We start from the raw sequence: 10,893 nt of genomic DNA on the forward strand, positions 1-10,893 counted from the left end.
CTTGCTGTGCAAGCTGGATTTTTTTTTTTGCTTTACACATCAACCAGTGGCGATTTTAGCATGTAAATCTTGGTGGGGCAAACTCCCCCCCCAAAATGTTGATGCATGCCAGCAAAGCCGCTACCAACACAACACTAAACAATACATTAATTGCACTATAACAGTGAGAAACGATGCCCACAAACTGTTAGGGCCTACATAAAGCTGTCCCAACAGCAGAGCTTTCTTTTCAGCACCATGGAGTGAATCCTTACCACCGCTACACCTGGCTATCAGCAGAGTCCCAACAGCAGTCCCAACACCTTACCACCGCTACGCCTGGCTATCAGCAGAGTCCCAACAGCAGTCCCAACACCTTACCACTGCTACACCTGGCTATCAGCAGAGCCCTGTCTGGCAGCGAAACAGTTCATTCAGCCTCATTTATGGCCTTTAAAAAAAAACATAGCTGATATGGCTCACTTGCTTAAACAAATGTGGTTTCTACTGACAATTGAGATGTACAAACTATGGCATAATGGAACAATGAGCGTATAAGAGGCAATCCGTAATTTCAATTAAGACATTAATGAGCGAGCTAGGACGGACATAGTCAATATAACTATTTGTTCAGCACTATTCTCCCTGTACACCAAGTCAGAACCGTAGGATAAATAAAGGGTGCATATAAGCAGACAATGAAAGCTCTAACAATATTTGATGATTACATTTCTCTAAAACAGGCTATAGGCTACATGTGCACCACCAAGTCAGAACAGTAGGCTAAGTTATGAGGGGGAAAGGGACCAAATTATTAACGTGAGGCACATGGGCTAATAACAGCTTCCTACACAACACACACTTAGTATTACTTTCTTAGCTACAGTATACATGTCTCCCTGGTATATTACATCATTTTTGCATTTTTGCATTTTTGGACTCACCTTGTGCTGTGCTCTAATGAACAGGAAGGTAGCGCGGCGGTCCTTCTTGTGGGAAAATTTTGTCATCAAACTTTGTCATCAAAGTCTGGCATTCTCTGGGTTTATGGTGCTTTCAAGACAAAAAACAAGGTTGAATCATGAAGTCAGTGATCGTCAGGTCGGAGCTCTAGAAAGAGGCCCGAGTTCCTAACATGGAATTCCGAGTTCAATGACCATTAAAAACGTATTTTCCCAGTCTGAGCTCGTTTTTTTTTCAGAGTTCCCAGTTTTCTTGAACTCACTGAAGTCTGAGATTTCCCAGTTCAGAGTTTCCAGTTGTTTTGAACGTGGCAGAAATCATGCTGGATTATTCAACCTTTTCTGCCCCATGGCATGTGAATGTTTATCCTTTTAAGCTTGGAAAATAGACCCTTAAACCCAGACTTGGACCACACCCCCACTCCACTGAGTAGCAGGCTAGTGATTGCTTTGCAATGCTTGCAGTTAGCCACTGATTCCTAACAAACCACTCATTGTTGAATTTGCGATTTCCAACTTGTGTAATGTTGATGTCCAATGGCCGATGAGCACTGATATGTTTTATCTATAATTTCTCTTCATATGACAAGCATTGAAAAGGATTTGCCAGTAGATTGTCGACTTGATTCATGATGATTCATGATGATGACAGTTTGTCTAGCTTGCTAGCTAAGATTTTTGAAAGTATGATGTTGACATGATCAGTCCAATCAAAGCTAAAGTAGATATAACGTGATTTATATTGATTTGATTTGATGTCCTTTTATCTGTGGCCAATGACCTTGAACATTCTTGGATGGGCACTAGATTTTGTGGCGATGTAGTGTCCCCATGAGTGACAGAACACTGAGCCAATCACTGCACAACTAGAGAACATAACCAACCGCTATACTCCATATTTTCAGCTGGCTTCCCCACCACCATAGAAAGTACTGAGCTAGGCTGAATCACCTGCATTTTGGAGCTGCCTTACTCAAGAAAGAAAAACAAGAGATCATGTTTGTATGCTATGTGACACATATTAATACCAAAATAACATGCAAAACATGCGTTGTTGTTGTTGTTGCTTAACAGGTCGGGCTCAAAACAGGTTGGGGCTCTCAACTGCCCTGAATGACCGGTCGCCACTGACATCAACAACCATAGCTTTATATAATAACAAACACAATAAAATATATGCGCCCCACTATGACGTATAGCCTATTCTTAGCGGTATTCGCCCTACACGGTGCTTAATTTGAGCCCTTTGGACTGTTTCTTTCCAGAACCTATTTGCAATGTACAAATTCTAATAAAAGCGATCTAAGTTCATTCAAGTTGCCTCTTCGTTGATTCGGGTTGGGCTGGGCCGGATTTATAGTTTGCGCAACATTGTAACCTATGTTTGAGACCAACGCGTGGCCATAGCTGTGTGAGAAGTGCGTCTGTATCTTTCACAGAACTAGAATGCGATTAACTTTATTTGATCTCTCTCCCTCTCTCCAGCGTTGCACTTCTTCATTTATTTCCTTATAGATTCATAGCCGCGTGGATTGTTCTGGAGGAGCTGCAGCACCCGTGATCAATTGAAATACATTTGCCGAAGTTATATAATTACTGCTGTCTGTTCAGAAATAAATCCAGAGTGGCCTACTACACCATGAGAAGGCCTATAATTTAGCCACAGAGGATCAATATCTTATTTTTAGAAATAGTCGAGCTGTGGATTGTGTGTAACCCAATAAAAAGGCATAGCCTCCTGTCTACGTGCAGCAAATCTGTCAACAGTATGCAGACAAAACAGGCCGTACGCAATATTTCAAATACAATCCAGGCAAAACACAGGTTGAAAAGTAAATGGCTCCTGCTGAAAAGAGAAGACTCTAATCCATATGCTGTAGGCTACCAAAATATTGGATCAATTCACAAATAATGTTTTACAAAGTAAAACAAGAGAGAGACAGGCTTATGGCACGAACTTATCAGCCATCACTCCGGCCATCACCAGCGAGTGAGCTGCGCAATATTGGGTGAGTCAGTGAAACTGGAAAGCATTTTTTGAACTATAATTTCCTATCACACAATGACCGTGTAATGCAAATGAATGATAACCGAGTTAAAGTTTATTTACTTGTTTTAACCCTTGTGCTTTGCAGATTATTATTTTTTTACATCCAATGTGGTATGGGTCAGATTGACCCGCACAGTTTAAACACACTCAAGACAGTCAAAGAATCAAGTAAAAACAGCCAAAACGTTATTTTGTACACTCCAGCTAATATTAGCAATCCAATGTATGCATGCAAGTCAATCCGATCCAGTGGCTTCCAGTTCTCTTGAAACACACAGCTCCCCTCCAAGTTGACCATGTCCAGTACAATCTTCTCTATTGCTTGGGGTAAAAAGAGCTCAAAAGCTGATTGTATATCATGGACTTGAATAACAGCAAATCGTGTAGGCCCTGGATCAATTTTGATTACATTGGAAGCTGACAGTTTACCTTGACTTCGGATAAAAGCGTCTGCTAAATGGCTTATTATTATTATTATTATTATTATTATTATTATTATTATTATTATTATTACTTCGTTGTGGTGAAGGTGACCATTCTATATTACCATCTTTAGACTTCCATGTCCTCTCTTCTCTGGATGACCGTTGTTGCATGCTCTCTCTCATCTGATGGAGAGGATGGTATGTCAGACTCCTCCTCTGAATCCTCTTCACCAAAGAGAAATTCACAATCTGGATCATCAACAGGATTGTCCTCAATCTCTGAAATGTCCTCTGTCTCTGAAACCTCTTCTTCTATTTCACTGTCACAGTCCAGAATTTGTGATAAGACTTCATTGACTGAAAATCTTGTGGAGCTCATTTTTGAGTGTCTGTGTCAGAGATCTGCTGCTCTGGCACTGAGGAGAAGCTTGGGAAAGCTCATTTTCACCCAAACATAATTATAAAAGAGCAACCAGAACCAGTCAAGTCAAAACAAAATACATCAAAGACACTTGTTTATTTTGGACCTGTGCAAATATCTATACACATGCCTCCGGGTCAAAATGATCCACAACATCATGTTTGTATACAAAATCTACACAGACATTCCACATCAGTGTGTCCACATTTTGCGGTTAGGTTCATGACCCTAAATGAGGAAAAGTCATTTATTTTCATGGATAAAAAGAGAGGTTAACTGGTATTTTAGACAACTCCAAAGTGGAAATGGGTCAAATTGACCCGCAACACAATAAGAGGTTAATAGGCTACACACGGTATTGGTCCTACATACAACATGTTCAAAAATGTAGGCCTATCTGAAATGCAGCCATATACACAACAACTGTCATTTTGCACACAAGAAAACACGCAATGTTGTAGAGAAGCCCCACGAAGACTGGTAGCCCATTATGTGCTCATTAAAACGTCACACACCAGAACCATCTATTCAGGACCATGGACAGAAGGCTACCACATTTACATTTTAGTCATTTAGCAGAAGCTCTTACACAGAGCGACTTACAGTTAGTGAGTGCATACATTATTTTTTTATTTTTTCATACTGGCCCCCAGTGGGAAACGAACCCACAACCCGTACTCTACCAACTGAGCTACATCCCTGCCGGCCATTCCCTCCCCTACCCTGGACGATGCTGGGCCAATTGTGCGCTGCCCCATGGGTCTCCCGGTCGCGGCCGGCTACGACAGAGCCTGGATTCAAACCAGAATCTCTAGTGGCACAGCTAGCACTGTGATGCAGTGCCTTAGACCACTCGGGAGACACAGCTGTGTCCACAGTCAGCGCGATGAAAGGGTAACGTTAAATGCACTGCCATTTTCACCGTCACCTCAGAGCACAACCAATAGGCTACATTGGTCATTTTTCCTATACCTGTCAAATAATGCAAAGCTGTACATCAACCAATAGCAATTAGACCTGCAAAAGCAAGCAATGACATTAAGAATCACAGATAAATCTAAAAGATGCATTGAAGTCAAAAGCAAAGGCCTAAACTATACACTACATTTAAAAATCTGCCAAACAACCAGTAGGCTTACATGCGGGAAAACCAATTAATTAATAATTCTGGCATGGTGGCCAAAGCAAAAAGGTTGTAGCTTACCATTTAGACGAGTTGCAGCTTCCTCCATGCTGTGTTGAACCTCATGAGAAGTTTCTGATTCCATTTTCCTTCCTGCCGAAATGCACTTGTCAGGTCCCTCTCAAATGCCAGCTGGAAAAGCTGGACATTTCGTTGATGTAACATGCTGAACCTCGGTAATCAGTTTCTGTGAGCTCAGCATTGCACTCAGCATTGCACTCAGCATTGCACCCAGCCATTTTCGGATATCCATGCTGATTAGCCAGCTATAATTATTCAGCACAGCTACCAAAACTTAACGAAGCTAGTAGCTACTAGCTAGCCTATTGCTACCTGTACACTCTTAGAAAAAGGGGTTCCAAAAGGTTTCTTCAGCTGTCCCCATAAGATAACCCTTTTGGGTTCCAGGTAGAACCCTTTTGGGTTCCATGTAGAACCCTCTGTGGAAAGGGTTTTATACTGAACAAAAATATAAACCCAACATGCAACAATTGCAAAGATTGTACTGAGTAATTCAGTAAATTGAAATAAATGCAGTGTGACACATCACCTTCGCATATAGTTGATCACGCTGTTGATTATGGCCTGTGGAATGTTGTCCCACTCCTCTTCAATGGCTGTGTGAAGTTGCTGGATATTGACGTACACGTCGATCCAGAGCATCCCAAACATGCTCAATTGGTGACAAGTCTGGTGAGTATGCAGGCCATGGAAGAACTGGAACATTTTCAGCTTCCAGGAATTGTGTACAGGTCCTTGCGACATGGGGTTGTGCATTATCATGCTGAAACATGAGGTGATGCGGTGGATGAATGGCCCGACAACGGGCCTCTTGTCATGGTATCAATGTGTATTCAAGTTGCCATAGATAAAATGCAATTGTGTTCGTTGTCCATAGCTTATGCCTGCCCATCCCACAACCCCACCGCCACCATGGGGCACTCTATTTAAAAAGTTGACATCAGCAAACCTCTCGCCCACACGACACCATGCACGTGGTCTGCGGTTGTGAGGCCTTTTGGACGTACTGACAAATTCTCTAAAGTGACTTTGGAAGCGGCTTATGGTAGAGAAATTAACATTACATTCTCTGGCAACAGCTCTGGTGGACATTTCTGCAGTCAGCATGCCAATTGCACTCTCCCTCAAAACTTGAGACATCTGTTGCATTGTGTTGTGTGAGAAAACTGCGCATTTTAGAGTGGCCTTTTATTGTCCCCAGCACGAGGTGCACCTGTGTAATGATCATGCTGTTTAATCAGCTTCTTGATATGCCACACCTGTCAGGTGGATGGATTATCTTGGCAAAGGAGAAATGCTCACTAACAAGGATGTAAACAAATTTGTGCACAAAATTTGAGAGAAATAAGCTTTTTGTGCGTATGGAACATTTCTGGGAGAAAATTCATTTTCTGTGAGAAAAAAGCAGTCAATTAGACCCCGCCCTGAGTGGGATCCAATGAGCTTCCTAAACAAGGTAATGAAGGCGATTTCTTATGACATTGCATGGCTAGGTGCCCAATCAGAATGATAAAAAAATGTATGTACCTTCTAAATATTACATTATTACATTCCCCCTCCCTCCCCCTCATCAGATCACGATCACACACCCGGCATAGCAACTGGCAGGCCCGACAACGATACATTGGCAAAACCAGGTATAATTCATATACCATTTGTTATCTTTATGGGGAAACAAAACAAATTCTATATAGGGGGTCCATGCCCGGCTTTGCCACCCCTTAGAGCCGGCTCTGAGCCGGTGTGAATAACCAGTGTTGTACCGAGTTGCCTGCCTTCCACTGACGAGCTTTATCACTGTGTCGCTGGCGGTAGCTAGTAACTAGGCCAATTGTTTTACCTCCCAGGACTATATTTGAAGTAGGATAGCAGCCTACACAGGGGTAGCCTAGCGATTAAGAGCGTTGGGCCAGTAACAGAAAGGTTGCTGGTTTGAACCCCCGAGCTGACTAGGTAAAATATCTGTCAATGTGCACTTGAGCAAGGCACTTAACCATAGTTGCTCTGGATGAGAGCGTCTGCTAAATGTAGCCATCTAGATGCATGCCACCATGATACAGTCTACTCAATGGGGAGAGCATGAACGGCAACCTCACCAGGACGCAGTGTCCTTAGCTGTCACAACCCTGTGTGATTTGATTCACTCGGCGCTCGACATGTCATCGTTTTGCAGTCCAGGGTTGTCCGTATAGCCTATCGGTCAGTGCTATCCGGGATCCTTGGGACGTCTGTACTCTAAACCCTAAACTTAACCCATACCCTAACCTTAACAATAACCATAACCCTTACCTAACCCTTACCTTAAACAGTAAGGGACGTCCCATGGATCCCGGATAGCACGCACTATAGCTTCTCAACGCTAACCATTTGTTTAATTTAAACGACATTGTTCCATAATGTTACAGTATTAGCTAAACCTGTTCACTTTACCAGTAGTATGCTAACATTTGGTGGCACAGAACGAAAGGAAAAGTCTGTTCTGTTGGATATAGCAATGTTGTATTAGTTAGATAGGGTTGAAGTAGATGTATCTAGCTGTTTTATTTGTATTTGTTCAATGCCTCCATTGATTTAATAACTATATTGAATATATGCTGTACAGATTCCTGGTTCCAATCAACCCACGGTGATGAACTCTGAAGATGGGACAAAGTGCATGACAAGGTGGCCCAGAGGAAGCCAGCTGTTCTCAATGTGTTATTATAATAATAATAATAATATTATTATTATTATTATTATTATTATTATTATTATTATTATAATAATAATAATTAACAGCTCTGCCGTTCTATTCTTTCCTTTTCTTGTCCTGACAAATCAGAACTGAGGAGGATTGTTACCGAGCCCCATGAGGAACACCAGATGCTGCACCTTCTCTCTCCTGGATGCTCTCCTGCCCAAAATGTCCTGTTGTATGTTTCACCTCCTCTGAACTCCCTTTACCCCGAATAGAGTTGCCCCTGATCATAGCTCTAGGATTGTACCCAATCCCAATTTTAACTCCATCTCCCTCTCTCTCTCTGTCTCTCTCCCCTGTACCCTACACACACAGGCACACAATATAGTTTCTAAATTAGTGTTGTAATTATGCCCTTATTTGGTTACATATGTGTTAACTGTTGTTAATTAGATTGTCAATTATGTTGTTAGTTAGTAGTTAATGTTGTTACCAATTTGAATAAATGTATTTTATGTACAAATGTATTGTTTTTCTTACATTTAGATTTCAGGGAGAATTTCACAGTACATTTTTACAGCATCTCTGCTGTAAAGCAAAATTACCTGGCACCAGAGTTATCCTGGCACCAGAGTTGCCAGCCTTAATACTGTAATTTTGGCTTTACAGCAGAGATGCTGTAATATATTTCACAGTACTATTTTCCTTACTGTAAAACATGACATATTATGCTGTAATATGATTTATGTAAGGAAAATAGGACTGTAAAATATATTACAGCATCTCTGCTGTAAAGCAAAAGTACAGTATTAAGCTGGCAATACTGGTGCCAGGATAATGCTGTAAATGTACAGTGAAAAGTTTTACAATGTACGCCCCAGTTAAGTATTGTCAGCCATTGAGCACAAAAGTGTAGTTCGTTCCCCCAATGAGATACATTCTGAAACAATATAGAAGCTATAACCTTTTCTGTCGGCTACATTGTGGGGGGTGTTTAACAATTACTGTCAAATTCATACTTTTGAATGCTAATATAAAATAGGGTATATTAACTTTGAGTTTTTGGTCAATATGACATGCCTAAAAGATAACATGGAGATATTTGTTGTCAATTTAATGTATTATTATCCTAATATCTGTTTAAAATCATCATTTTTTTCAATTACCCATAATTTTTACCATTGAAGACAGTGGGCGCGTTTCAGTGGTAAGCCGAAAGAAGCCAACTGTAGACAGAAGTTGACGAGTAAAGTCAGGGGAGGTACATATGCACCAACAGCAAGTCAGACAACTTCTGCTGTTTCTAGGAAACGCAAAATGGCAGGAATGGCATTCGCTTGTGTTATTGCCAATGAAGTGGATGCTATCGAAATTCCACTTCTCCTATATGAAGTGGAACATGATCAACATGGTCCAAGGAATCAATATCCTGATAGGGATATTCATAATTTCATTTATTTATTTTAGAAGTTTGGATCACATGTAGGCCTATGTAATTAGATTGTAAGGATGTAAGGATAAATATGTATTTAAGCTCTAAATAGTCATCCACCCAAAACAGTAAACATGTCTTGATAATAACCAATGATAGCCAGGTGCCGACGTCAACCATTTATGAGCATGTAGTGCCTTTTGCTTCCAAAAAAACAGAAGAAGGTTGTCTCCCACAATGCAGTTGGTGAGGAGCAACTGCAGAAATTTCCAGTCGACTACATTCGAAAGTTCATGACCTTTGATCACAAGGTTGTTGTAAAGGTCGCGCAGTTGACATGTAGTCTCAAGTCGGACAATTTTAATATTTTATACCCGCAATGCAACACACTTTGAAATGCGGTGACCAACGTTGGTCAACAGCTTGACAAAAGTGATCTGCTCAAACGTGCCCAGGGTTACATATAACCCCCCCCCCCAACTGGGTCAATTGTAACATTTCTTACTGTAGCCACTTTCGGTTGAAATGTAAACGACTGGTATGTCCTAGAAACTTGGTTACACTATGTAATGGTAGCTGAGATATGTTTGTTGTTTGTATAAAAATATAATGAATTCAACTCAAATTATATTTTCATAACAGGCAAAAGCCTAAAAGTGCTACTTTGTTCCCTGGTCTCCCTCTACTGAGAAGATGTATACCAGATGTTTGTTTCTTCATCCACAAGGGGGCTCTGTGATACACACATTCACAGTAACATTTTCCAATACAGGGAACACAGGAGCCAATTTGACACAATAAAGTCAGTTACAAAATGTGTGACCCTCCTGTAATAATTCCACAAATGTACATAGAAAATAATGTTTCCACTGTTCCATTGAGTTTCTTTCAATGATAATAATAATATATGATAATATATCCCATTTAGCAGACACTTTTATCCAAAGCAACTTAGTCATGCGTGCATACATCACCCATCAGAGCGAAACAGTGTAGCAAGGCTCAGGCAGTGATAGCAAGGGACGAAACGGACTCAGGCTGCGAGGCACTCAGTGTCCAAAGTAACAGGGGAAATCCAACCTAGATATAAGACGCTCCAGACAGACCGGTCAAGACAGAGAAGGAGGGAAGGCACAGGGAAATGGGTTTGGTTACATCCTCATGAGCTCTCTGAGTAAGAAGCACCAGCTGACTACCAGTACTCCACTGATTGAAGTACCATCCTTTATTTGACTAGTTGTAGATGGAGAACCTGCCTTTATTATAAGACTCAGAGCTCAGGTGCAGTGGACATAAAGTGCCCCCCCCTCCCCTCTATATTGGAAGATTTGGCGTAACTCCCCATTGGAAATGCCTCAGTGGATCTGAGTTTGTAATAAGTGTCACAGACAGACACTTAATGAGGTGCGGTGTTAAAGACAGGCTCCCGAAGGTCATACTGTTGATTTAATAGGTGCAGTGTTAAAGATAGGCTCCCGAAGGTCATACTGTTGATTTAATAGGTGCAGTGTTAAAGATAGGCTCCCGAAGGTCATGCTGTTGATTTAATGAGGTGCAGTGTTAAAGACAGGCTCCTGAAGGTCATACTGTTGATTTAATGAGGGTGTTGTGATCATTTTGACAGTGGTGTAAAGTACTTAAGTAAACATACTTTAAAGTACTACTTAAGTAGTTTTTGGGGGTATCTGTACTTTACTTTACTATTGATATTTTTGACAACTTTTACTTTTACTTCACTACATT

This window comes from Coregonus clupeaformis, chromosome 34 (genome assembly GCF_020615455.1).
Source record: "Coregonus clupeaformis isolate EN_2021a chromosome 34, ASM2061545v1, whole genome shotgun sequence".
NCBI lineage: Eukaryota > Metazoa > Chordata > Actinopteri > Salmoniformes > Salmonidae > Coregonus > Coregonus clupeaformis.